The sequence below is a fragment of the Cavia porcellus genome, unplaced genomic scaffold (genome assembly GCF_034190915.1).
Source record: "Cavia porcellus strain 051 isolate PalLab524CR breed Dunkin Hartley unplaced genomic scaffold, mCavPor4.1 scaffold_8, whole genome shotgun sequence".
In the NCBI taxonomy this organism is placed as follows: Eukaryota; Metazoa; Chordata; class Mammalia; order Rodentia; family Caviidae; genus Cavia; species Cavia porcellus.
Window position 1 is genome coordinate 83,871,833 of NW_026947491.1, and position 26,211 is coordinate 83,898,043.

Sequence of the window (26,211 nt, forward strand, 5' to 3'; positions counted from 1 at the left end):
TGAGAGGTATAGGAAACAAGCAAGTCCAAAATCCAGCAGGGCAAACATTAAATACTGTAGTGCCATGTCAAGCATCCTGGCAATCTGTGGCATGCTATGAACTCCAGAGGGTTTGGGTGGCTCTTCCCATAGAGCACTGCTGGCGGTTGTAGTTCCCATAATTTCTCTCCTTGTTTGGTTTTGCTCCCTCCTTAGAGCTTTCCTCAGATAAACCACTCCTGGCATCTCCAAAGATCTGGGGTCTGCATTGTGCTTTTGGCTTCATACACTGCTCTCAGGGACACACTGCCTGGCCTCCCTGGCCTTCTTCTGAACTCTAGTTGGAACCTGTCCTAACCACACAACTCTTGCATTCTGCATGAACCTAAAACCAGCACCAAATAGATGACGCCAAGGTCTACTGCCAGCTGGAGAAGTAGATAGGCTTTCTTCTCTCTTGATTGTAGCAGCTGAGTACCTGGACTGCTGAGCACTCTGAACTCAATCCAGAGGAGCAAATTCTTTAGGCCACCACCATTCTGGAACATGGTGTGAGTTTCTCCTCAGAGCAAAGTCTTTTCTCTTTTACAATTGTGAGGCTGCAAAGGGTGGAGTCCTGCTGCTTCTTGTGATGCCTTCAGGCCATCTTTTCTATCCTCATGCTCCTTCTCAGCAGTAAAGATCTCCTCTGCTCTATTTTTGAAGCCTACAGAAAGGGAGCCTGGAGCTTCCTTTCTGGACAAACTCACAATGTTTTAAGTCATTCTGCTGAGCTCTTTGCTCTTGATTCTCAACATAAATTGGACAGACTAAAGGCCCCCAAGTGTAGCAATACCGCTGTCTCAACATTACACTGCTTGAAATTTCTTCTGCAAGATTATTTAGTCCATTTCCCCTAATCAGCCTCAGGAAAAGTCTCTGGACATAAAAAAATGCAAACTTTCTGCCAAGACATAATATACATCATCTGGAGTCCAACAACCAAAGCAGTCCTTTTTCCCTGCAGAACTCTCCCAAGCCTCATCTTTACCAGCAACTTTTCTGTCAGAACTCTGGTCTTCTTAGCTCTGTCCAGCATCTTCTATCAAGTGCAGGCTAAGGTATTAAGCCTAACTCAATTTGGCCAGTAATAGTAATTTTTTTTTTCTTGGCCAAGACAGACAATCAGAGTCATTCTCCAGAACTTTTCAAATGAACTAAGAAAAGAGGCTAAGTTTCATTTTGAAAGTGACAGTGTGGGACATGAGGACTGGCATCTGTTTGTGGCCATGTGACTCACCTCCTCAAAGAGATCCTTTCCAGAGAATGAAGTGTGTGATGGTACAGGAAAGATGGAGAAAAAGCCTGTTGTCAGAGGTCACATTCCAAGTGCAGTTGTCTCCACGGTCCAGCTGCTCCCTAACCCTTCCCACAGTTATGGGAATTCATCTCAGTGAGCTCCCGCTGTTTAACTGCGTTACTCACAGATGAGTTTCTGTCCCTCAGAGTCAAAAGAATCTCATGTAATACACCTCCCCTTACCCTTTTGGATTGTGGCTTTCACATTCTCGTTCAAGTCCTAAACATATTAGGATAAGCTAGGAGTCTGAATAACCTACTAGGAGCACCCCTACTGCCTGGCAGGAAGTCACAGAGCCTTTAAGATATCTCTGTGCTAAGGTGACCCAGGGAGTTCATCAAGGAAATTTCCTATTTTGTTCAGTCTGCTAGAATCTGTTGGGTTAAACACAAGTATTTCCTTTAGGTACTAACATCTCTCCTCCCCTCCCCTCCCCTCTCCTTTCCTCCCCTCCCCTCCCTTCCCCTCTCCCCTCCTCCCCTCCCTTCCCCTCTCCCCTCCTCCCCTCCCTTCCCCTCTCCCCTCCTCCCCTCCCTTCCCCTCTCCCCTCCTCCCCTCCAATCCTCCCCTCTCTTCTCTTCCTCTCCTCCCCTCCCCTCCTTCCCCTCCTCTCCCCTCCCCTCCTTCCCTTCCTCTCCCTTCCCCTCCTCTCCTCTCCTCTCCTCTCCCCTTCCCTCCTCTGCCCTGCCCTCCCCCTTCCTCTCTCTTTCTCTTTTTCAAGGACCTACATCATGACCAGTCCTTGTCTTTGGCAGAGCTCTTTACATTTCCTCCATCTCCTTTCTCATCTTTTATTGTACTTTATGTCTTGAGGCCTCTTGGGAGTGAGTGGAACCCAAGGCCACAGCACCACTTTAAAAGGAAGAGACAACTATATTCCGGGATTAAATGTTTTGTTGAGGTTGTGGAATTAGTCCAGAAAATAAACAGCTTGCAAGTGGGGTTTCCTAACTTTCAGGACTTTATCCCTATTCTGTCCCTATTTAGCCAAAAGCAAGTAAGTTTTATGACTTTTCTGGTTTTTAGTTTAAGGCAGCAGAGACAAGAAGCTGAGAAATGTCCTCTGGCTCAGCTCATGGGGAGACACGGGGACAAGACTCTTTTGCTGCCTTCTCATTCAGACAATGAGAGTAAGCTGTACATTATTCACACAACATGGTGACAGATGTTTTGTATATTGCAAAATAAATGTGTGTGTGGGGTCAGGGAGGACAACGTCGTCACTCAGAAGGCAGCTCCTAAAGCCCTTGTGAACCTCCATGCTCCACTGGGCCCTTGATGGAGGAATTCAGTCAAGACACATGGGCAGCCAAGCAGAACTGTTTACAGATAGACATTCTGGTAAGACAGATTACCTTCAGGCTGGACGCTGGACAGTGCAACATGGACATCTGCACCAGATGTAAGTTTGGATCCCCTTTTCTGCAAGCCAAAGTTATTCCTTGGGTTCAGGAGAGCTAAGGTAATTATGATACATTTTTTAGACATATACATTTATTATTATGCAAATATTCTTCAGACTGTGGTCCAGGGGCTTTCCCAAATAACTCATTCATCCCTGTCTTACAGGTGCCAATAACACATCCAGAGCAAAGTTCAAACCCAGAAAGGTCGCAGAGGTCCATGGACTCCTGATGTGTTTTTATGATGCTTATTTTCATGTTTCTTAGAAGTCACTTTGCAATTGCAAAATGTCTTCCTGTCCTTTTCAAATGGTCAGTGTTCCCTCGGGGACCTTAATCACGTGAGAAACTTCTGAAAGAAATTTAGAAAAGATAAGTTCTTAATCTAAACCAGGTCCCAGCCCAAGGTGGGACCTTAAAGAACATTTCCTTTCCTGATATCGTTAGGCCACAGGCTATGGCAATCAATAATTCTATATGCCTTGTTCTAGAAGTAGAGCCCATGTCTCTGGGTCTGACACCTAATAAACGATTATATAGGTATTACTCGTGAAAGTTTTTGGTTCTTCACTTAACCGTAACTGGCAAGGCATGCTGGTTTGGACTCCCCTTCAACCTCCAGGCTTGCTAACAGTGTGACCAGAGGAAAACCCAAAAGTGTATATCTCTACATGTACAAAAGCAGAGGCAAAGGTTCATGTCATATCTGAAGCCATTTTCCATATCAGGAAAGGCCCTTCTTCCAGCCAGGAGGGCCAGGCAGGCTCCTGGGCCAGAGCTGGCTGGCCGAATAACTGGACTGGATGCAGTAAAGTACATTCCTTCTTCCCGCAGGCAACAGGGCAGAGACGGTGAGGCTTTCCTGATGATTGTTCTGCTCTTTTCAGGCACAAATCTGGGAAAAGGAACCCTGAGACTCCATTAGTAGGGGAAAAAACTCATTTGGGGGACACCTACTACTAGGGATGAAAACCAAGTAGGTCTCGGAAGATGTACCCTGAAATTCCGCTTTCCTGCTCAAAGCCCTGCAAAGAAAAGAAGCTTGGTTGACACTATTTCACCACTGTTGGTGTTTAAGTACCCTCAAAATTTGGAAAGAGGGGAAACAGGCCTGAGCTTTTGAGCACTAAGCTAATAACAATCCTATTGCATTTGATATGAAGGATCCATGGAAAAGACAAGATGATTTCTCTGGGCTGGCAGGAAGTGGGTGGTGTGCAGAGCAGAGGAAGGTAGTGGCTGTGATAGACACAGAAACACAGAAGAGCCAGACCTGTACCGGCACTCGGAGTGACCGAGGAGGAGAATCATCGGCTTGAGCCCAGCCTGGGAATTTTAGCAATTAGTGAGACCCCATCTCAAAGCTAAAAGAAAAAAAAAAAAAAAAAAAAAAAAAAAAAAAACACTAGGAATGCAACTTAGTATAAAGGCTCTGGGTTTAAGCCTCAATACTGAAATTATAATAGAACTTTGGAGTAAGATGCAATATGTAGATATAGCAATGCCAGTACTCCCATGACAAATGTAAATTTTTGTATGGCAAATATATACTAATTTTAAAAAAGTGGTCAAAAAACAGAAAAAATAGTACACACAGAGACCATGATTTATGTGCAGAGTCAACCCCTGTCCAGGGGGATGAGCCAGTGGATTCTGAGTAAGCAAAACCATCCTAGCAGCTAGATGTCCCTAAAGGTCATAGTCACGGTGTCTGAGTACTGACATTCTGTTCCTACGAGTACCCCTGTGTGACATGAACCAGGATGGAGCAGCCCATCACAGACCTCTGGCTTCTCCCATTCTCCCTGATTTGACATCACTCAACCACTAGCAATCTCCGGATTATTATCTGGCTTCCACAGAGCTGTAACGCACTGATCTTTCCCAAGGCTCTTCCTTTTGGAAACTGAACAACCTGAGTTTTGCATCAGTCTCTCACCCATGATTAACAGGAGCCTGCCGGGGATTTGAAATACGTGGGATGCTGACAGAATCAGGTTCTGTCCACACTACACTAATTATCCGGATGGCTGTGAATTTGGAAGGTGATAAATGACACTGTCTCAGGCCATTCGGGAGAGAGCCGGCACACCTTTTCGTGATGAGGTATCCTGGCATTACCATTTGCCTGATACAGCATATTTTTGAATTTTAATGCAGCCCACTTTGAGGAGAAAGAGCTAAAGTAAAATGCAAACAGGCTTGGGAGTGGTGCCAAGCGTGTTCACAGTGCAAATGTGGTGGCCACGAGAACGTGCCTCATAGACCGCCACACATCTGAAGTAGTTACCAGATTTGCACAGAGGCCATACTTTTCTGCATGGATGCTCTCAGCCAGTGTTGAGCCCGTCCTAGGAGACACAGGACTCCTCTGAGGACTGGCTTTGTTCTGAGACACCACGGACCCACCCCCCGCCAGGCTGGCCAAACCTCTTGGAGACTGCGTGGAAGGTTAGAATGCTGCCACCCAACCTCCCCTCCCTGTTTCGTCTGGTTTGACATCTGCTTCTCAAATGCTCCAGATGTGCACAGTGAAAGGGGAGCACCAAGGGGATTCCAGCAAGAAAGGGTACACTCACAGTGATGGAGTTAAATAAAAAAAGATTTTCAAGGATATGGGCTGGAAATAGAGAAACCACAGTGGGTGTGTGTAGCTGTTCAAGGATCGTGAATCACTGTTTCTCCATTGTAGGCCTGAAGGGGTGAGGAGAGGGCAGTTCTTGGAATCCAGAGACATCAAGGGATGCCTTCCAGGCACTGGACTCATTGGTCAAGGGTGTGCACCCAGCTGCTGCTACAGGACTCAAACCCTCCTTCACTGTCCTGGCTCTCGCTGGTGCATGCATCGGTCCAGCCCCACTGGAAGCTGCAGGGACCTCGAGCCTGTTGATCCTCAGGGGTCATCTCAGGGGCCTGACACAAGGAGGAGACAGGTGGAGGGTGCATCTGGAGGGAGGGACTTCATCAGTCCAGGGACAGCAATGAGTTTTGTGTGGTGGCATCAAGCCTTCCTTCTAGGCTCCCTTGTAGCAGGGATATCAAAAGAGACCTCCAAGCTGGCCAATTAAAGTCACAGACTCCCCTGGAGGTAGTGTTGGGTCAACACAGGAGCCGGCAAAGACCATGCCCTGAGGCCTTGCCTGGACAAAAAGGACCTAGCTTAGTGTTTATTCAGTAAACATGGGCTGGTGAAAAGGAGCCATCATATTTAAGCCTTGGGATAGTGTTTTTCTCAGGATTGAATTCATGTTGTAGTCCCACAAAGGCCCCTAAGAGGGAGGACATCTTTGAAGCCCAGGATGGACTAATAAGGTAAATGCAGAATTACAGTGCCATGACTACTCAGAAACACACAAAAGAAAGGAACTCGATGCCAAGCACCAGAGGGCCTGATGTGGAGGTCTACCGTCTCTCCAGGGAGCTCCTCTGGAGCTGTTATAGTCCCAGTTGGAGACTTGGGGTGAGCCAAGTGATTCTCACGTCCGACATACTGCACATTGAGGAGAGCCGCCTTGTACAAGAGCGCATCTCTGAGTCTCCACGGAGGTGGCGGAGTGAATGCCTCCTCTCCACTCTGTCCCCATCGGTCATCCCTGAGCGCTGTGCGCTGTAGAGTCTTCCCTTTGCTGTTTCCTGGGTCTGCTCATCTCTCTTCATGCCCACAGCCACCGCTGCGGTGCTTAAGGGGATCCACCCTCCCAACCCAGCCCCCAGAACTGGCAGAACACACTTGTGGGTGTGTGGAGCGGGCCGCGGGGCCATGGCTTTGAGGTCTATGTCTGGTCCTTTGCAGCTTCCTCTCCGGCACTGTGGCCTCTCTGTGTTTCTCCACTGCCGAGAACTAAGCGGTTTTGCTCTGGCCTGCTTTTCTGCCCTGACATCCGGCCTTGAACCCAGTTGATTACAGGCTGTGTCAGGTATTGTGTCTCAGTGGATGGAAAAGTGACTAACACAGCTGCTTGTGACAGTCCACCACCACACTTAATTAGATTACCGCAGCGTCCACCTAGCTGGTCCCCCTGCTTCTGGCTTGTCTCGAGTATTAGCTAGGATGCTATTGGCAGCGAGAAAATGACAAAAACCGGCTTGCTGTGCCGCCTAATTGCAAATTCCTTGCAAGGGCCAGCCCGGGGCAGAACGGCAAGACTCTGCCGGTTTCTTGCATCTCTTAGCTTCACACTCCCCCAAGTGGTAGCTTCGCCCTCGGGCTCCTAGGTGATAACTGCATCCTCTCCTCCTATCCAGGCTCCGCAGCACCCAGGGGCAGAGAAGGCCGGCTCTTCTGTGCTTCACTCAGTCAAGGGGAGACCTGTCTGGGAGCCCCCAGGAGAGTCTCCCAGTGCACGATGCCATCAGAAGAGGTGATCCCTGGCCACGCTGGAGGAAGGGGGTGGACGTAGCAGGCTGAATGATCTTCCCCATGGACGCATCTGATCATCATCATTTTCCTGCCTAAAATCCTTCAGCAGCACCCCCGTACACTGGACCCAGCCCAGCTTTGTCTGCCTGCCCTCTATTCCACAGCCATCCCAAACTGCTTGTATCTTAAACATCTGTCATGCTCGCCCCTGTATCTCTTGCTGTGTGGCTTCTGCGGGGGTCCTGTCTGGAGAACACTGTTTCTTTTGCTTACTCAGCCCCACAAATGTCCCTGCTAACAGATCATTTTCTGTCCTCTCCCTCCTCCTGTTTCCTAGGCTGTGGAGGGAGAAGCTGGGACCGCCCTGGGAAGCTGCCTGGTATCCTGGGTCAGAACTCAGATGCTAGGTCAGGCAGTCGGGTTTGGCTTTGGCTTTGTGATCTTGGACAAGTGACTTGACTCCTCTGAGCTTTCTTTTCCTCATCTCTAAGCAGGAATGATACCGTAACTAATCCATGGAGTGTTGGTAAGGACCAGCGGGGTGACTTGTGTAAAGCAGTCAGCACACTGCCTGGCTCCATATCAGTGCTCAATGAGTGTTTGGGGAATGGATGGTGACGTAACAAATAGAACTGAGTCCCTCCCACCATTCTAGGGGTGCTGGGACGCAGTGCTCCATCACACTTGCCCAGATAGAGGGCTGTTAAGGCCAACCTTAGCATACCGGATTGAGGAAGATATAGAAGTATGTTGGTTTCTCAAATAATGCCTGCACAATAATGCCTGGCTATTGCTCGAATCCTACTATCGTAGGCTTACTGTTTAACTTTGGCAATCAAACAGTACTTTCTAAGATGGAAAGAAGTTCAGATAGTACAGCAGGAGCCGCACTTCATTTTCTGTTTCAAAAGACACAGCCCTGTGCATAGTCAAGGCATAGACAGGGGGTGCTACTGGAGAGGAACTCCACCGTGAGCCGGAGGGTGGGTGGAGTTTAGGCAGGGAGGGTGGGAAGGACAAGGCGACCTGGATAATGGGGAGAAGAAGGAGGGACTGGGCCACCCGGTGTAGACCAAGGACAGCCAGTGATGCTTTGGGTGATTACAGGGTCTTACAGAGGAAATCTTGGAGACTTTCCCATTGAAAAAAATGTGATTCCACTTGAGCTGGTATTTTATCATCCAACTTTAAAACCAGAAACCAACTGTAAATAAGAAGCTCAGAAAAACTAAATATTTTGACCAAAGTCATCAAGTTAGTTGCTAAGAGCGACTGTATACCCAGATCCCATGATCCTAAGTATAAATTCTGGTCCTCTTTCACCATCTATCAAACCACCTCTTCATTAGTTTAAAAGATTTCATTCCTTTTGAATAAGCTGCTGGTATAATGGAGTGGGGGAAGTCGTGGTTCTGCCGTAGGTGGGGGTGCCATCATGGGTGGAGGTGACTGGGAATGATGCGTGAATGGGAAAAAAGGGGGAGCTCTGAGAGAAACGGGGAGGTGGGAAATACATCGCTAAGCTTCTCTGAATACTGCTCATTCTGCAGAGTCAACCCAGTGCATTCACCTTGAAGTAGATGTGAGTAGTGTTGGAATCAAGAGCTCTAGCCTCTAGTGTCCTGTTACCAGGAGGCCCCTCAACTAGAACTCTGGGTTGTACAACCAGCACTTAGGAGACCTGAATTCCAGTCCCTGGCAGCCTCTGAGTCATGCTGTAGCCTTGGGAGAAACCACTCAGCCTGTAGAACCACACAGAACATTCGAGCATTCATTCTTAAGATGTTTGAGGACAGTTGCCACAACCTACCCCTCCGCCCAGCCCTACAGTTGTTTGGGTTAGATACCTTCCATTCTTTATCTATTCCTCGGTTCCATTTATCTTTGCTGCCCTGCTCTGGAGGAGTGGCGATCTGTCCATGTCTATCTCAGGGCACCATGAATAGAACAGAGGAGTCCAGTTGTGCCCGTGGATCAGGGAAATTGTCTCCTCCTCTTGCACTCTGGCTTCACTAAAGGCATGAGCGGGGTTGCTGGCCTGTTTGGTAGCTTTGTCTTTTTTTTTTTTTCCTCTATAAGCAAACACTTAAAAACAGGGTCTGGAGCTGCAAAGGAGGCCTGGTAATGTCATCTTTACACCGGGCCGTCACAGGCCCAGCTAACGCTCTGCAGTTCTAGTTCTGTAGGCAACAGAGATGGAGGGGAACGCGGCAGGCTTTGCCCCACTCCAGTCTCGCTTCCTCTCCAGACCTCTTCAGGGCTCGTCCATTCTCCAGATCTGAAATGTGAGTCACTTCTATCCTTCCCATTTCTTTTAGATTACTCACAAAATCCTATTCATTGGACTGTTTTAATCAAGTCTATTTTATTTTCTGAAATATTTTTCATCTGTCCCTTGCTATTTTTACCCTCAATGCCACCTGAATACAGAATCCTGTCAGTCTTTGGTTTCTCCAAACTGACCATGTCTTCCCACTTGCTTCTTGGCAGGATAGGAGAAGAGGGCCATCTCTCTCACCAGCACTCTCCAGCTTTGGATGTGGTCTTCTGCTGCCCTTAATGCGGATGCCTACTGAAAGCTGAAGCCAGGGTGGGCCCTGATGTTCTGACACACTGATCCGTTCACGGCTCCTGGCACTGCGACCTCCTGCCCAGGCAGGCTGGGCTCAGCCCCACTCACTCCAGTGTATGTCACCTTTCTTCTCCCAGCCCACGAGCTATGTTTTACAATTTTGTCATTTACCAGGACAATGGGAGCCTTTCAACTTATTTCTCTGAAAGCATTCTGTTCTTCTCTATCCAATTCCATGTAGACCTAAATGAATCCCCTTCAATAATGACTTAATTTAAAAAATAAATTATTCTTCAACTTAAAAGTTGAAGGACAGTTTGTTGCAGTCAGATTGTCACTTTATTTTATTTTATTTTTTGCAATACTGGGGATTGAACTCAGGGCCTCCCAATGAGCTACATTTCCACCCCTTTTTATTTTTTTGAGTCAGAGTCTGGCTTAGTTGCTAAACTGTCCAGGCTGGGCTTGAACTTGCAATCCTCCTCCCTCAGGCTCCCTGACAGTGGGGTTTACAGGTTTCAGCTACTGCCCTTGGTTTCTCGATGACAGGATCACAGCAGGCCATTCGTTATGGCAGGGACAGCAAAAGCATGTGCCTTGTCCAAGGCTGGTCTCCCCCAGTGGTGGAGATACTCTTTCCTGCTCAAGCCAGGTGAAGTTTTAGAACCCTTTTCCACAGTTGGCACCACCAAGTGACCAGAACTGGTAGAGGAGACCAATCTTACTTATCACGTCTAGCCTAAAAACTTACTTCCAAAAGCTGGGTTCTGACAGTCCTCTATCTCTGAACATTTTTCCCCCTCAAACCCTGATGGAAGATAGATTGAAGAGAGGGGAGGAAAATGGGAAAAAGATATCACACATACACATACAAATTCCCCTGTGATGAATGTGAACATCATCATACATATCTAAATTGTACCAATAAACTTAATTTTTAAAAAAATCTTGTAGGTCAATATAGGCAGACTCTGTTTCTTCAAATATAAGGTACACTCCTTGTTCCATTTTCTTTCTCTTACATGATTGGGTTCTGCTCAGAGTCGAGGCAGATACCATTCGTAGGTATTTTCAAGTCAAACAGATGTCAAAGTTGCTGATGGCTGAGTTCATGGCACAGAGAACCAAGGCCTGGAGGAAAAGCTAAACTCTCAAGACGCTGAGCGTGGTAGCTGAAGCCTGTAATCCCCGCTCTCAGGGAGGCTGAGGGAGAAGGATTGCAGGTTCAAGCCCAGCCTGGGCAGTTTAGCTACTAAGCTAGACCCTGATTCAAAAGATGAAAAGAGGGTGGAGAGGTAGCTCTCTGGGAAGGCCCTGGGTTCAATCCCCAGTACTGCAATAAATAAAATTAAAGCAAAATGCAATGCAATGAAAAAATGTCCCCAAGAAAAGCAGCAAAAGGCTGTAATCAGAAAGCTGTAGCCATCTGTGAGATCTAAGGAGTGAGGCGAGGGCACAAATGGAAAAGCCAGGGCTCAGGGTGCAGCAGGGGAAGCAGGCTGGGTTGCAGAGCCTAAGCTGGGACAAGGCCAAGGGTTTAGCACTAAGGTTGGGGAAATGTTTCCTGGAGCTGTCCAGACTTGCTCTGCTCAGGATCAGCCATCAGCACAGAACTGCGTGTGTGATATGCACTAGGGTATAAATAAGGAAAAGCATAAATCAAAGAAACACTGCCTAATCCCATGCTGAAATGCCATCTTAACAAGAAATCTCTGTAGTTTCCTCAGTCTCCTCTACCTAGTTTTATCCAAAAACATTGGCAAGCCAACTTCATACGACTGGGGTTTCTCCAGACGTCTTTAATATTGCATTTAGGCCAGACTAGAAAGGATGGTAGCCTATGTGCCTAATAGTGAAGCACATCTTCAAAAGTGGCAGATGGGAACAAGAAAGACCCCACAGGGGGACTTTTGTAGATGAGATCCGTATGACGCTTCGGTTCCCCCTCTGCTCCTGCCAAGCCTGGGGACAGGCCTCTTGCCACAGCTGCAAAAATTAACATCTCGTTCCTGCCAAGAACGAAGGTGACAAGCTGGACAGCTCTCCTTTGATTTGTTTTTCCGCCTGGCAGGAACATGCACCTTCTGACCAGGCATTTGTTTGTGGAATCAGCAGGACTCTAAAGGCGAAAGGTGAGGCGGGAAGAAGAAGAGGGCACCTGGGAGCAGAACAAAACACCAGGTGAGGGAAACAAGGCCAGTTCACATCCCTCAAGTTCACGGAAACAAGCTGACTCATGCCGCCCCGGGGGACAGCTCAGATTGTTTGCAGGCTCACTGTGAATCATCTAATGTGAAGGCAAGACCCTGTCTGTGCTAATCCTGTGCATTAAAACAAATTTGAGTACTTTGAAAAGGAGCTAATGAAATTGACCCGAATGGTCAGACAGCTCTGATAGCTGAGTAAGTACACCAAGGACAAAAGAGAAGCCTAGAGGTGTCCCCAGAAAGTACCTTTTTGTTGGCCTGTGGTTTTGCCCATGCGGTGCTCCATGTGGGGTGTGGATACCATAGTGGGCAGGTGGGGATTTAACCCCACCTATGCTGCCCTCCAGTCTTCCTTTGTGCCCACAGCTGTGACAAGGAGGATGTCCTCTTGCATACATGGACTGAAAGCTGTGTTTATGATCTTTTCTGCTTGATGAAGGACTTTCTTACTTCCTGGTTGTGGAACTGAGCATGCTAGGATGGCCAACTGATGGTCACTATCACTCAGAGTGGGAGTAGGCATTGGCTGAGCTTTGGCAGGCCAGCATTTACCCCACACTCCCTCAGTAGGATTAGAACCTGGTGCCTTTGGAGCTTTGCCTCTGTCCTTGGAGACAGTATGATGGAACTTGATGAGAGGGTGCATAACTCTTCCTGAGACAAGGAGGAAACTCACGGTCCGGGATCCTTCCTTGAACTTTCAGTCTTGGCCAGAAAGATTAACAGTTTGAAAAGAGTAAGCTCATTATGCCCAGAAGTAACTCCGAGAAAGAAAGCTGGGTTCTTCACACCGTAAGGATTCGTCCAGTTGTCCTGGTGCTAAGCTCCAGCTGTCTCTGAGTTTGATTTTTGAGTCTGGTCTTTTGCCTGTCCTATATCCTTTCAAAAATATCCCTTTTTGCTTAAGTTGCCAAGAGTCGGTATCTGCTACTTGCAACCAAAGAAGTCTGTTCAATACAGATTCAATGTATCCAAAATTTCTATTACATGTTCAAAAGGATGGAGATTATTCACAAACCCAGTAAACTATCTACATGAATGTTGATTAAGAAAATGCCTGTGTATTTTTACGAGGCTCATTACTCAACCCCTTGTCTTGATTTTTTTCCTTGCAAAGTCCTTCTTCTGATTAATTTTTGTTTATTTGGCCCCTTTTATCAAATATTCCCAAGGAATAATAAATGAATGGTATTGGGCTTCTCTAGAAGAATGAAATCAACAGAAAATACATGTATAATTGTGCAAGGGGATTTGCTAGGTAGGCTTACAGAGGTAGGAGGGTCCACACTAGCCATCTGTGTGCTGGAGAAACAGAAGATCTAGTAGTGGCTCAGCCCAAAAATTTGGAAGCCACAAACCAGAGAGATCAAGGATGGAGCAGCAGTCCAAAGTCAAAGGCCTGGAATCTCAGTGGTCAGTCTTCACTGGAAGGCACAGGAAGCTGGAGACCTGAAGATACAGGTCCAAAGGCAACAGCAGCAAGGACACACCCACTCAGGAAGCTCTTCAAGTGTGCATAGCTCCTCCTGTTTTCCCTTTTATCCCACCCAGTCTACAAGCCTATTGGCTGGTGTCACCCACAGCCAGGGAGGATCTTCCCCTCTTGGTTTGCTGGCTTACATGTCTGTCATCGATAGACACACCCACAATGGGGCTTTACTAATGTACCAGGTGTCCCAACACCCACGCGGTCACAGTCCACCCCTTGTCAACTTGACAACCAGACATTATCTCCTTAAAGCACACTTAATCTCCAAATACAACAGCACATTCATGGTTCTACCCAACACAGTGCAACCATCCTGCATACAAACAACAATGCATGCATTCTCTTCCTGGAATAGAAGCAAAGGTTTTCTTTGGGTGATATTCTTTTCTTGACATTTCATACTTAAACATTAATGTAGATATAGCAATACTTGAGTACCAGTATAAATTCAATCAATGTGATAAGATGAAGAAATAAAGTTATCTTATTGATACACGTGTCTAAATTACAATTACAATCTTCATTTCTATGACTGGTCACGTGGCCAAAGCTGGTATTTAGCACCATCTTTTACTGCTTCTCTATTGCCTTGGCCTTCAGCAAGTACCACGGGGTGTTCTTCACCACACCTTTATGGTAGGTTAAAACTTCAGTTACCAACAAATATCTTTTACCCCCAACAGGTCTCGTAAGGGTTAGTAAGGCTGATACTTCTTTTTTTAAAGTGATATCTGAGATTCATGTGTTTTACTATAAATAGATAACAAGAGATGTAATCATTTGTGAGACACAAAAATAGTATAAAATAATTAAAAATAATGGGGGTGATTAGGTCAGGAGGCCAAGTTTTTGTGAGGCTCCCTTGGCCCTTCCTGCCCTTCTGTGAGGCATGGCACAGTGAGAGGACACTGTCCATCAGGATGCAGGTCCTCATGCTAAGCCTGTTGGTGACTCGTTCTTGGACTCCGAGACAATTTTCTGTTGTTTATCAGCCACCTCATCTATGGTATTGGATGGTAGTTGTACAAAGGAGCAATACCAACCCAACTTCAAAGCTGTTGCAAAAAAAGATATACAATTTGGTAATAAAAATAATAACAATATATAGGATGCTAGCTATATATGAAAGGTTCTAAGTGTTTCCCATACATTTAATTCATTTAACCCTAACAACCCGATGTACTATGTTGTATAAATATAAGTAATTTCCATGATTAGTCAAACAGATGGCTTAGGCTTAACATAAAATTAAAGTTAGGCTGGTTATTAAAAGTTTTATTTGATCTGGAAATTTCACATTTTAATCAAAGGAACAATTAAAATTGTATGAGCGAATATTGCTCTGATGTTTTCTTTTATGAAATTGACAGCTACAATGCAATGGTGTCTTGTACTGAGAAATTCACTCCTGGTTTTGCATCAATCCTTAAAAAAATTTTTTTTAAAAATCCATAATTTTCATTCTTTGTTCTGTTAACATTAAAAGCTCCTTGGGCCAAAAGCAATAAGCATTTGTTTTGAATTCCTTATCTTTATTCTTGGCTGTAGAAATTGAAAATGCTTAATGTTATTCAGCATTTCTCTAAAGATATTTTGTGATTTTTTTTTTTTTTTTTTTTTTTGGTAACTTGAATGAACTCAAGGGCTCACGTGAATAAGCTCAATAAAGGAAGCATTCAAAGACACACTCTGTTACCCAAGGGCAATCACCAGTTTTTACTTTTCTCCTTTTTTTTTTTTTTGAGCAGGGATTGAGCCCAGGCCTTCACACCGAGCGATCTATTCATCCCATTTTTAGTGTCAAACAAAGTCTTGCTAAATTGCAACATTTCCCAGCCTGGGTTCAAACTTACCATCCTCCTGCCTCAGCCTCCCACAGTGCTGGGGTTATGGAGTACTTGGCTTCTTTCCTGTGTTCCTCAACAGATTTCAAAGATGATCCAATTAATAATCATCACATACATTTTAAATGCTTTTCTCCGCATGCTCCTCCCTCTACACCTGTCTCTCATCTCAGAGTTACCCCATGATCTCTGTTCCTCCATTTCTTGTATTCATCTCCCCACCAAACTACCTGGCACACCCTCCAGCTCTGCAGGATCTTCTCTTTTTTGCTCTCCTCCTTTGTTTTCATCATTTTGAATTCCTTCAAGAAAATGCTAGCCTGTTTGAGACAGCCCCTGATTCTAGACACTTGGGGTCTTGCACGTCTGATTAGTTAGTACTATTTACTCTACAGTAAAGACTGCATCAGTATCAGACTGAGGGTGAGATGCTAACACAATCTATTACAAGTTTTTGTTGAAACTGCAAGTCAGGAAATAAGCAAAATATTTGTATATATATTAATGCTATTTTGTTTCTTTATCCGAAAGAGTTGTACTGTGGTCTTTTATACTGATAAACAGTAGGCATCTTTAAAGCAATCACATCAGGCTATTAAACTCTGTGAAGTTTCACAGTGAAGACTCTTATTTATCTCTGATTGACCTAGTATTTCCTAGATAGATTGCAAATGGGTCCTTTTCATCTCCCTCTCTCTTTCTCATAATACCCATTAACAGTCATTTGGATGAAGTGGCTGTAAGTAGTACAAGATAAGATACAATAAGGGTAACCGAAGGTACATGGCTTGGTTGTAATAACCAAGAGCAGGAGCTTGAATGAGGTCTGCACTTTTCACGTGACTTGCTAAGTCACGTGGTGTCATATTTTGCTTTGTCTTGCAGTTGTGACATGAGATAAGTTTTGCAAAATAACCGCTGACAGGGTCTGTGTGGCCAGTATGTACCCAGAGACCAGCTGGACAACTGACTCTGGACAATAGCTGTTGTCGGATTTGATCTTGTTGGAATGATTTATGTCAGTACCTTCCTGATATCTTGATTTCCTTGGATAGTTACAGCCTTTGAGCTAGTGATGGCTACCGGCTGATTTGTTCTCACATAAGTTCAGCATCATGGGTTCAAAGGGTCTGATGATTACGGAGGGACTTGTCCACAGCCCAGGGTAACGTGTACCTGGATGTCGGGGCGGATTTGTATGTAGGATCATCTAGAAAAGACAGAAACAGATTCAAAGCCAATGTGCTCACGAGGCATCCAAGACTTGCAGGGATGCAAGAGGGGCGGCAGTTGACAAATAATTTGCAGACTGGTGAAGTTTTAGCTGGGCCTGCTGAAGTGGGGAATCTTCCTATACAAAGATATAGAAGATTAATTATTTACAATTAAAAGATAATAGATAAACAGATTTTAGACAACCCAAGAAGCTTATCTGAGGTTTTATCTCTTGTATTGCCTATTCCACCTTGAACTATTGATATTTGGAACAATGCCAGATATCACGGTTCAAATTTCTATCACTGTTTGGTATTTAAAATTTAAGATTTTCACTAAGCCAACATAAATGTTGGCACTGTTAACATTTTCACTTAAATTCTTTGGAGGGCTTTAGATGTCTTAAACAAATAGGCATTCAAAAAATTATTCAACTTATAAAAAATACATGTCCAAAAATAATGTTCAGGTTTATTATGTTATGTCCTTCATATGACAATCATTGGTGCTAGTGAACAAATTTTTCCAGTTCTCCTTCTGTGTATATATTAGGATTATGTATTTTTCCTGTCTTCCACAAAGTATGTCATGTGACTAGCTTGGGCTAAGGAAATACTGTACAATGTGGCTTCCGGGCAGAAATTTTGCGGAGCGTATAATTTTGTAGAGTAAGCAATTAAAATTTGTTGTTTTGGGTCATCTAGGTTTGGTATTGTTTATCACTGCAGTTTCACCCTGCTTATTCTGACTGATGCACCACAATGCAACCCCCATCCATAAAAGTCATGTAGTAAAAAACATTCATATAAAAATAGAGATATTACATTACATAAGCAAGTGCCAATTAAAAAATATTGTTCAGTCATTGCAAAGTACATGTGTAAGGAATGGGTTTTCCTGGGGGTGTACTGGGGCTTCAGAATTTTAAAGTTGAAAAAAAATTCTATGGAAAAGGTGTCTGGCACGTGTCCAGTGACAGATGAATGAATGAGCAAAATGTGGTATAGTCCCATAATGGAATAATAATTCAGCCTTTAAAAAGTGTACGCTGACATATGCTTCACCATATGAAGACATTATGCTATGTGAAATAAGCCAGTCACCAAAAATACAAACTCTACATTCTGCTTATATGAGTTACTCAGAGGGACCAGAGCCACAGAGACAGACAGAATGCTGGTTGCCAGGGGCTGGGAGGAGGAAGACCGGATGATATACAATGGGAATGAAGTCGGAAACGTGAAAAAGTGATACAGAGATGGAGGTATGTACAACATATACATGTGTGCCGTGCCACTGGCCTGTGCAATCTAAATGGCTAAGATGGTAAGTTTATTGTTGTACATATTTTGCCAAAATAAAAGGAGTTAAAAATATCTTTAGAAGAGGAATAAATGCCCTTTGCATTGAACTGCCCCTTAGGGACCCTTTTAGTTCTGTACCTGTAAGATAACTAAATGCTCTTTTGGGGCTGGTGGGGAATCAAGTCCTCTTTCTGGGTTTGGAGAGGCAATGGCGCATCCCCTCCAAGAACGGGAGAAACCTAGCAGTTTCTGTGTGGGCACATCCTGGGCTCAGGGGGCTCGGTCAGTGGCCAGGAGGGGTCAGCTTCACAGGGGTCTCTAAGCACAGCACCTGATCCAGCAGCTGGCATGCAATGGAGAAGAATCTATCTCTCCCAGGTACTCTCTCCAGATGTCTGACTGTCCGTCACCAGCAAAAGATGGCCAGTAGCCACCAAGAGAGGGTTCAATCCAGAACAAAAAGGCAGGGTCCCCAACAAGAGTGGTGGTTTCCTCCTTCAACGCATTAAATCAGAGGACTCTGCAGGAGATACGGAGGACCCTCAGTAGCCAGTCCAGTGGCTACATCCTCTCCTTCCCTCTAGAGGACAAAGCGCCCTTGGGGGTGTCATCATGGTGAAAAGGTAGGGTGAGCAAACACTGGAGCTGCACCCTGAAGACAAAAGAAGGTGACAAGCGAGGAAAACACACCCTACAAAGCTTTTCTCTGAGACTATAAGAGGGTCTGACAGGGTACAAGAGCAAATAATTACCTGGGAAGCCTGCAATTATGACTGTCAGATCTAACCTTTGTTCTGCTGCAAGAATCCGAGATACCCAGTCATCACTCGAGACCTGGCGCTTGCCCCGAGACAGAGCTGTGTCCTCCTTTGCAGAAGTCGGTGCTTCCTGCACTCTGTGCCTGGGCTTCCACAAGGCAGCACTCCCTCCACGGCCAACCTGCCAATGACCAGAAATTACGCAGGGCTCTGCGGCTCTGTCCTATAGCCCTTCCTGGATTTTCCCAACCCTCCCCTGCTAAAGAACCTACTACCCAGACCAGGATGCAAACGCTGCTCTTGGCATTTGTGAAAAAAAATGTGAAACAGGTCATTCAAAGCTGTGGCTATGGAGCAAAACTATTCCCAGTACAAGTTAGAAAATCCATGTGAATACAAGGTTCATGTGCACGGTGGGGGTGGGGAAAACATCACCCCTGTGCCTGTTTGCAAGGGATTGTATGTGTGTAACAGACAGATACTCATGCAAGACAGCGCCAGTGGTAGCCTCCCAGTACTTATGCATGGGGGTGGAAGTGTAAATCCATGCCTTAGCAATGTTTTATCCTTCTTCAGTCAAATGACATTTTTTTTCAAACATCTGTTCTGTGAGCAAAAGGGGGAGGGATATACATCAGCGTTAAGTGCTTAGGAAAGGAATTACAGAGAGACATTACCCACTTAACTTATCTCAGCTCTGTGAATGATTACAGGGTTGTGGCTATTTCTGGCCGCATCTGAGTGTCTGTGTAAAAAGTGGAAGTCAATCATTAAGTAGAACGGGCATTTCTGCCTTTAGTAATTTGCCTTGAGTCAGAAAGTCTAGACACCCTCTCGGGAATGTGAGGCATGTGGTGTATTTCTACGACCTTCCCAACTCTTGTAACCAGAAATGCAAACTGGAAAGTTCTAAAGCAAATGAGCTCTGCTTATCTTCATCAAGGCACCTAAAACTAAGTGGAAGCTCTCTGGTCTGATAACAGACACAGGCCAGGCCTTGGTCCTCCCGTGGCCAGGAAGCCCCTGTCAAGAAGGAGACCTTGGCCAGATCTGAGCTCCTCCAGCATCCTACTACAGCAAGCTGGGAGTTTAATCACTGTGTCCCAATGGCTCTGTCTATAAAACTGGCACACTCATTTAAACAAACAGCATAGTTAATGTTTATTATAAGCACTTGACTCATTTACATTTTGTTTTAGTTAGCTCTCCATTGCTGGTACTAAATAGCTGACCTACAAAATTCAAAGGAGGAAAGATTAATTTTGCTCACAGTTTCAGCTATTAGTCTGCAATCCGCTGGCTGCATTGCTTTCAGGACTATGATGTGGCAGGAATATCATGGTGAAAGCTGCTCATCTCATGGCAGCCTGGAAACAGAATGAGTAAGGAGAGAGCCAAAGAGAGAGAGAAGTGGATGGGGACAGTTCCCCCTTCCATGTCATGCTCCACTTACCTATTCTTGTTAGAGTTTTCAGTGCAATAAAAGAGAGAAATATAAAGTAAAAAGTAGCCTTTATTCCAAGGATATGGAGAGGAGTCTATGACCATAGGCACCTCTGATCGGAAGGTGGGGCATGGGATATACATATAACCTCTGACCAGGGGTGGCTCTTAGGGCGGGCACTGATGATACATGAGCACCTGATTGGAACTCTTTTCACACACACTGGGAAAGGGGAAGGAGGAAGTGACCTCAAGGTAAATATCCTTTGACCCACCTTCCATCGCCATAATATTGTATAGCTTATTCTAAGACAAAACTCTTTCATTCCCATCTTTTATTGTTAGGAGAAGGGCGAAGTCTCTCTCTTACTACTTCCTGCTGAAAGGGGGGTGGTTAAATTTGGGTTTAGGAAGGTTGATGGGATGATGGATGATGCTCATGCAGAAGCTGGTACCAGGTGTTTCAGCCAGGACAACTTTATCACTGGTGAATGCCTGCATCTTAGCCTGAGAACTGTGGCTGTGAGGCCTTGGTGAGATGGAGATGGGTGGGAGATAGAAGATAATGTGACCACTCGGGGTGGTTAGATTTAGGGTTTAGAGGGCACTGCTTAGCTTGAGTGATGTGGAACCAGGATGGCAGCCCAGCAACTTTGACCACTGCTGGGGTTGCCAAGAAGACCAGGCAAGGACTGCTCCACCTTGGTTGTAGTCCTTGGGATGATTTTCTGTAACAGGACTTTAGTAAGTACATCATCAGTCTCCTTGGTTGTGGGAAAGGCTGTTATCCATCCTGAAAAAGTACAAACAAAGGTGAGAAGATATTTGAGAGTTTTGTGGGAGGGCATGTGTGTAAAATCTACCTGCCAGTCCTGACCAGGGGTGTGTCCATGAAATTGATGAATAGGAAAGGAAGCGGGTGTTATGTGTCCCTGAGGAGAGGTTTTACTATAGAGATGACAGGTGTAAGTTGTTGAGACCTCAGAGTGTCTGGGTCAGTCTGCATAAACACAAAGGAATAAAAAAGTCATTTTTCAGATCAAAGACTGTAGAGCCAGTGGTGGAGGGAAGGATATGAGAGAGCATGGTGTAAGGGTTTGGTACCACTGGGTGGATTGGGCTAACAATAATGGCCAACAATCAATAACAGTGTTATTGATTACCTTAAGGTCCTGCACTAGAAGATAAGATGCATCAGGCTTGAGTACTGGGAGTATGGGAGTATTATAGAGTGAACGGATAGATTTAAGGAAAACGTTGTTTAAAAGATGCTTGACTATAGGTTTAAGTCCCTGTAAATGTTTGGGAGCTATAAGGATATTGAGGAATACAAGGAAAAATTGAAGGATTCCTGAGATGAATTAAAATAGGCATGGCATGGGTGGCATGGGTGGGACTCGAGGTATCCCAAACTATGGGATTGACTAGAGAAGAAGGGAGGGGAGGGGGTGGCTTTGTGTCACACTGTAAGAGTGTCTGGAGGACAGAGAGCTATGGGGAGGGTCAAGGTAAAGGAGAAGTTAAGCTTTTGAAGAAGATCCCTACCTAAAAAGGGGTGTGGGACATTTGGAATTATGAGGAAGCTATGGGTAAAGAAGAGAGTTTGGAGCAAGCATGAAATAGGCCCTGTCTGCAGGGGCTGCATAGGTTGGCCATAAACACCCACTATAGAGACTGAGGACTTAATATAATAGCCTGAAAATTCAGGAAGAATGCTATGCATGGCCTCTATGTCCACAAGTACAGAGAATGTCTTACCTGAGACCTCCAGTGGGACTTGGTGTTCTGAGAAGGACACCTTAATGGGGGCTGTGGACCCCGAGTTTATCAGTCTTCAGCAGCAAGTCCAAATAGATTAGTTAGTGATGAATCCAGTGGTGATGAGATCTCCTGTGAGGGCAAGGATGGCTTACCTGTGTGTGGCAGCCAGGACAGTCGCTCTTCCAATGGCTCTTGAGATTGCAGTAGGGACACGGCCCCAGAGGAATGCAGGGTTGCTCACTGTCCGTCTTGGTTGAAGCATGGTCTAGGAGGGGCTCGGGCAGCTCCACCTTGTCAGTTTACCTGTTTCAAAGCTCCAAGTGTCACTGCTAACAGATCAGATTGTTATCTTTTCTTTTGATTTTTATCTCTGTTGTTGAGGACATGAAGAGCCATATTAAGAAGGTCTCCCTGTGGGGTTTGAGAGCCAAGTTTAGCCTTTTGTCTTGGGATCTAGCCCACAGTGGAAGGTATCTGTCTCCTCCACAATCACCTTAAGTAGGTGTACAGCTTTAAGTTTAAAGGAGACAAAGGCGAAGAATCAATTAAGTATGCAGGAGTCAATACAATCAATAGGGTATTTATGAGTATAATTTTAATAATGGCTTCCCATAAGGAAGACAAGGATAAGGTCCAGGGAATTTTAGAAACTGACATGTCATTCATTTGTCATACACACATTTAGGTTTTACAATTTTATAAGAATCTCCTGTGCTGTTAGAATGTCTAATGCCATTTGATTTTTGGAGAATGGCCTGTTTTATTAATTTTACCTTTTTATTTAGGAGAGAGATAAGCTGTAGTATCATTTAAATCCAGTTGAGTATAGTTAATTATGGCCCTAATATGTGTTATATAACCTTTTTCTGGAAAAGCTCTGATGGATCCCAGTAAAAGGAATTCAAAAGGAATTTATAATTATCTCTCAGAAGGGATTTTGTCTAATTTTAGCATCACTTTGACCACCTGGCAACCTAGATGGAAACATGCTTTTTTAAATCTATAACCCAAATAAGCCTTGATTAGATGATCTGAAAATGTAAAAGAGGAGGAAAAAATTGTTGAGCTCAAGTGAAAAGGAACAGCTGTTTACAGAGCAGGCAAATGGACAAACAGACAACAGATGTATAGACTGACAATCATCTTACAAAATCAGAGTGCACTCTAACATATTTGGCCAATTTGAACTATAATAAATAGACTAGTGTGAATCTTTTGTAGACTAATTAATAGAGATCTCTTGAAATAAGAATAGCAGAAAAGACACCTAATTTATGTTTTGACTGTCCTTTATGCGAGCTGCAGCAAGATGGTTGCTGGGAAGCACGAGGCTTGCTGGAACGCTGGGACACATGAAACTGGGTGCCATGAGCCTGCGGAGAAAATGGTGATGCAGGGGAAGAGGACAAAGAAGCCTCCTGTGGAATAGATGGCTCATGTGGATGGGACTGAGAAGGTGGAGACTGGGGAGAGACACTAAGGGAAGGATTAGAGGCTGCTGTGGGTGAGGAAGGGGGAGAGGATGGCGCAGGGGCGCAGAGACCTCTGGCTGAGAATACTGTAGGGTTTGGTATGAGAGATGCAGGGGAGGAGCCATAAAGACAGGAGCCATCATCTAAGGGGTCCGGTGGGAAGGGAGGGAGGGAGATCCTGGGGGAGCAGAGTATTTGGGCCATCACAGAAGACAGAGTGAGAGGAGGACGCGTCCCCAGAGTGAAAAGGGCCTAAAGATGAGGGGTTTCTGCCAACTTGCCGCCATTGTGACAAAAGCATAAATACACGATCAGCTGTTTGGTTTGTATAGCCCAGAGGCCAAGAGCACCGAGGCGCCCCAGAAGTGTGTTTTTCAGGGGACAGGAAATGGTCCCCATGACCGAATTAAAAGTGAGCCAAAAGAACAATTTTGCCTCACGGGCCCCCACAGAACGTGAAAATTGTCCCAGATCACATTTAACAAAGGAGATCCTCACCTATTTTGAAAGTGTGACAAAGAAAGTCCCAACACTTGTTCTCTTCAGCCATCATCAAAGAATTCGCGGCAGGGGTCCTGGGGAATAAAAATAGCAGTTTTGCCTCACGCTGTACAGCCTAAGGAGTACGTAAACTGTTATCCCAAGCTTGCAAAGTTTAGGAACAGAAACAGAAAACTATGGAGTGATGGCAGCTCATCTGTGATGAGTGAGGAAGGTCGCTGTTGCATGTGGATTAACAGAGGCGAGTAAACAGTCCTGGAGGAAAAAAAAGGTGGATCATAGACAGGGGAGCTCCAACTGGGAGGGACTTCTAGGAGCTAACACACTCTGCCATCTGAGTCACAAGGCACCATTATGTTAGAGTTTTCAGTGTGACAAAAGAGAAAAACACAAAGTAAAAAAGTAGTCTTTATTCCAAGGACAGGGAGAGGAGTCTATGGCCATAGGCAGCCTGGTTTCCACTGACCAGAACGTGGGGTATGGGATATATAAATATATATAACCTCTGATGGGGTGGCGCTTAGGGCAGGCATTGATGACACATGAGCACCCAATTGGAACTTTTTTCGCACACTGGGAAAGGAAAAAGGAAGTTGTAATAGGGGAAAGAGGAAGTGACCTCAAGGTAAACACCCCTTGATCCCGCCTCCCACCGCCATAATATCGTGTAACTTATTCTAGGCCAAAACTCTTTCAATTCCTCCCACCAGACTCCACTTCTAACAGCCAGCACAGTCAGGTTCAAATTCATCAATGGCGTTAATCAACTGATAAGCAGACCTCTTTGATCTAGTCATCTTCAAAAGCTCTGCCTCTGTACACATGAGGTTTTGGGGAACACTTTGATCCAAGCTCTACCACTCTTCTTGGTGATGCTGAGTTCCATAGTTGGGATATGTCATTGGTTCTAGGATATTCATTTTTTTTCATATTTTAACATTCTCTGTTGTAGGGATTCAACAGATAATTGATAAGGAAGTGTGTAAGTCATGCCTGAATGTAAGTTTTTAAGTCTTTCTTAGTAGCACATAAATTGATGGTGTGTTAGAATCAGGGAGGAAACTGAGGCAGAGATATGGAAACTGAGACTCGGATAGATTAAAAATATTACCTAAGATCACCAAGCTAGGAAGTGGCTGGCTCAAGAATTGAACCTAAGTTCTTCCTAAAGTTGCCTTTCTTGTAAGGAGTCAAACTTCCCAGTTTCATCCTCCTTCCTGTGTTTACTAGCTGTGTGATCTCAAGCAAGTTCTTAACCTTTCTGTGCCTCAGCTTTTTCATCTGTAAAATGGTGATAATACTAATAGTGACTACATAATAGATTATAATGGGGATTGAGCACGTTCTTACTCTTTAAATAGTGCCTGAATGGGGTAAGTGTCCACTAGAATGTAGCTGTCATTAGCTTTCATTATCATGCAGAGAAAACCAGCATGATTAGTGAGGAAGAGGGGACAGCTGGAGAAAGGAAGAAGAATGGAAAAGCAAAAGAAGAAAATGTTCATCTGTGCGTCCCTAAACCCCCTTGGCCCTAGGATGGCTATCGTACCATAGTTTAGGAAATGCTCTTTTTGTTCTGTTACCTCCCAAACAAAGATACCAGGTCACTTTCTCGCCACTGGCACTCAATGCTCTCCACACAATTGAAAGGAAAAGAGTTACTGTGGGTCACAGTTCAGGGCTGGCTCAGAGGCAGAAATGGTGAGGAGGGACAGGCTGGTGGGAGAAAGCTCTGGAATCACAGAATCATGAAGCAGGGAGAGAAGGGAGAAGCTGGGAGGGAGTGACAGCCCTTGTTGTGGCTTATGCATGGTGTCCCAGGCTCCCCAGAAGCAGAGTGACAGAGAGAGAGCCAAGACTCAGCAAGGCAGCGACAGCAAATACAGGTGGCACTGATGGCAGCACCAAGAGGAAGACATTGCCCTGCAGCCACATCCCGGCTCCCTGGTGGCAGGGTGGGGACTCTACATGTCTGGGAAAAATAAGCATGAAGGCGTAGGGTCCCCACCATCACTACAGACTGAGAGTCCAAACTGCAGGACCAGCCTACAGATCTCGCAGGCATTAAATTCATTTGAGGTCTGCACATCTGCATTGCTGCAGAGCAGGAACTGCCCTGGGCCCCCTAACCTCCACCCAGAGCCCAAGCTGCTACAGCATGATGCCATCCTACGACCAAGGCCACTGCTAGAGTCCCCCCCATCCCGGGGACAGTGGGCAGCTCCTTCCTCACCACTGCTGCTCCAGCAGCCCCAGAACCACTGATGCTCCCCTCCTGGGGGGGAAGGGGAGGCTCGGTAGCCCACAGCTCTGGGGTCACCACTACAGCCTGGGAGACAAGTCAACCATTGAAGTCAATACACTAGAGACCTATGAGATCAAGGGAGACCAAATAGAAAAAAGAGTATCTAAACTTGAAGGCAAGACTTTTGAATAATCCAGTCGTGAAAAGACAAAAAATCCAGTCATAGAGGGAGGAAGACAGAGGGGAGGGAGGTGAGAAGGGAACAAAGCTTAACGTAGAACCACTATATGATCCAGTAATTCCACTACTGAGTACATAT

The 26,211-nt window shown here is 45.3% G+C and overlaps 1 long non-coding RNA gene across 1 annotated transcript; it reads right to left on the reverse strand.

Annotated features, from left to right (window-relative positions):
- Positions 1–11,432: 11,432 nt before the first annotated feature.
- LOC134477381 (uncharacterized) lies at positions 11,433–23,718 on the reverse strand. The gene is made up of 7 exons (XR_010049430.1): positions 23,645–23,718; positions 21,827–21,977; positions 19,924–20,706; positions 18,500–18,651; positions 16,220–16,403; positions 15,203–15,259; positions 11,433–11,811 (listed from the first exon to the last, which is right to left on the reverse strand). It is a non-coding gene; the product is annotated as an uncharacterized LOC134477381 (long non-coding RNA).
- Positions 23,719–26,211: the final 2,493 nt, after the last annotated feature.